A 3206-nucleotide genomic window follows, 5' to 3' on the forward strand; every position below is an offset into this window, starting at 1 on the left:
AGACGGTATGCAATAGTTCCCACTCTCGTGATCACGGGATAAGGTCCGATGTAGTGCGGCTTCAGCTTCCCGCTCTGTCCGAACCTTGCATGCCCCTGCATCGCCTGTACTCGGAGAAAGGCATAATCTCTGACCTCCAGCTCGAAGTCTCGCCGTCGTTGATCGGCGTATGACTTCTGCCGGTCCTGCGCCGTATCACCTCCGTGGTCTCCTCAACAATCTCCAGCCCGAACTCGCGACGTTCTCTGATCTCTGTCCAACACAACGGTGTCTTGCACGGTCTCCCATACAAGACCTCATATGGAGACACACCTATACTCGTGTGATGGCTGTTGTTGTACGCGAACTTGCACAACGTCAAGTACCGGTCCCACGGAGCTCCCCACTCCATAATACAAGCTCGGAGCATGTCCTTCAGAGTCTGTATTGTCCGCTCCGACTGACCGTCTGTCTGAGGATGGTATGACGTACTCATCTTCAGCTTCGTCCCCAGTGCCTCTTGAATCGCCTTCCACAAGCGGGATGTAAATCGGGCGTCTCTGTCCGAGATGATCTCGTTCGGAACCCCATGTAGACGCACGATCTCATCAACGTAAATCTGCGCCAACCGCTCGATCGGATACTCCTGAGGGATGGGAATAAAATGAGCGGACTCGATCGGATACTCTTGAGGGATGGGAATAAAATGAGCGGATTTGGTTAGTCGATCCACGACTACCCAAATGGTGTTCTTCTTGCTTGGTGTGAGCGGTAATCTGACCACGAAGTCCATGGCGATCGAATCCCACTTCCACTCAGGTATTTCCAGCGGTTGTAGCTTTCCTCCCGGCATTTGTCGTTCTGCCTTCACCTGCTGGCAAGTGAGGCATCTCGCTACGTAGTCCGCCACGTCCCTCTTGACTCTCGGCCAAGTATACCACTGTCGAAGCCCCTGATACATCTTGCTCGCCCCCGGATGTATCGCTAACCTCGACTGATGTGCCTCTGCCAAGATCTCTTGTCTCAGCTCGGGATCGTCGGGCACACGGAGTCGGTTCCCAAGTCGCAACGCTCCCTGCTCGTCGACACGGTAGTCCTTAAGGCTATATTCCCCAATGTGATCCATGCATCGAGCGAGTAATGGATCACTGCGCTGTCCCCTGACCACGCGCTCTATCAGAGTCGGTGTCGACTCCTCGGGCGTCAGCGAGAGATGTCCCAACATCGCAGTCAACTCAGCGGCGTTGCTGCGAGATGAGGTGACAACATGTATTGTCGTTAGGATCTTCTTTCTGCTAAGAGCATCGGCCACTACGCTAGCCTTTCCTAGATGGTAGGTTATCTCCAGATCGTAATCTGCGATTAACTCCAACCATCTCCGCTGTCTCTGTGACACCCGTAACCCGTGTACAGTATACGGGCTGTGCCACATGGACAAGATATAATAAAATAATAGTTAACAGATTTGCGGAAGCGAAAAACGCGGAAAACAAAAACATTTTCAACTTAAATCAGAGTGACAGCGGAAATACAACAAGCGATTAGTATCGCAAAACAACACATGTCCGAATAGTCATCATTAAGCCGTACAAAATGCCGGAAAATACATATCCTTGGATTTAGGGAAACAAATCCCGTACGTGATGCTGCTGCTCTCCAGTCGTCGTCGTCCGATGAGCTAGGCGTAATCCTCGTGATCTGGAAAAATATGAAACCACGAGGGCTAAGCACAACTGCTTAGTGAGTAGCCCGGGTTGAACCCGGAAATCCCGTTCTCAATGAGAACGGTACAATCGACATTTTCCAAATACACATGCAACGAATATATCAACACAATAATCACAACAATAGCAAACACAAATACGCCCGTATGGAGTCCACCATAAGGCTTAGCCATATACCCTGGTCAAATCCATGACCAGGAGCGAACCCACGCCCGTCACTCGCGTGACGTTGGCCATCGCATCACATGCGATCTTGCGCGTCTCCTGCGCCCGTCACTCACGTGACTACCGATGTCGAGTCCACGACACAACGGAAATACAAACACATCCCTGTGGAGTCCACCACAGGGTCCAGCCAGATACCCTAGTCAAATCCATGACTAGGGGCGAGTCCACGCCCGTCAAGTCCATGACGTTGGCCGTCGTGTCACACACGACAAAAACGTCGACGGTTGAGTCCACAACCGTCTGCAAGATCCCTATGGAGTCCACCATAGGGTCCAGCCATAAACCCTAGTCAAGTCCATGACTAGGGGCGAATCCACGCCCGTCAAGTCCATGACGTTGGCCGTCGTGTCACACACGACATAAACGCGTCACAGACGCCCGTCAAGCCCATGACGGCGATGGTTGAGTCCACAACCATCTACAAACACAATCACGCTTAACTCGTACGCACGAGCAAGCTACATACATGGCACACGACGTGCAATATTCCCATAGTACAATCACGCGTATCACGGTAACCGGTCCCTACCGGAGTACCGTTTAACGCCATACAGTTCTACCCGCATAAAGTCACGCAACGACCACTCGTAGTTTGATATCACACATCTCACCACGACACGCAACGTTTTAACGACACTCGTTCCGATTGATCCCAATCGCGAAGCCTACCTTCCGTTGGTAGTTTGGTTCGTCCGCCGTCAAGTTTGGTCGGGTCCGGGTCGACCCCGCGGGTCGTTTCCTCTTTCCCGGTCGAATCCCGAATTTTCCAAAATTGTTCTCGGAGTCTGGTCCGGCGGACCAAATTCTGGTCAGCCGGACCAGGCCTTGTTCTTCCTCTGGTCCGCCTCGTCTTTGGTCCGTCGGTCTGCGAGGCAAAATGCATGTCTGGTCGGTCCGTTCTTCACGTCTGGTCGGTCCGCCTCGTCTTTGGTCCGTCGGTCTGCGAGGCAAAATGCACGTCTGGTCGGTCCGTCGGTCTGCGAGGCAAAATTCTGGTCAGCCGGACCAGGCGTGTTCTTCACTCGGTCCGTTCTCCTTCCTGGCTCGGCGGACTGCGCGTTGTCTGGTCGGTCCGTTCTTCACGTCTGGTCGGTCCGCCTCGTCTTTGGTCCGTCGGTCTGCGAGGCAAAATGCACGTCTGGTCGGTCCGTCGGTCTGCGAGGCAAAATTCTGGTCAGCCGGACCAGGCGTGTTCTTCACTCGGTCCGTTCTCCTTCCTGGCTCGGCGGACTGCGCGTCCTCGGAACGCGTCTGGTCCCGCGGACCCGGTTCTGG

This window comes from Tarenaya hassleriana, unplaced genomic scaffold (genome assembly GCF_000463585.1).
Source record: "Tarenaya hassleriana unplaced genomic scaffold, ASM46358v1 Cleome53, whole genome shotgun sequence".
In the NCBI taxonomy this organism is placed as follows: domain Eukaryota; kingdom Viridiplantae; phylum Streptophyta; class Magnoliopsida; order Brassicales; family Cleomaceae; genus Tarenaya; species Tarenaya hassleriana.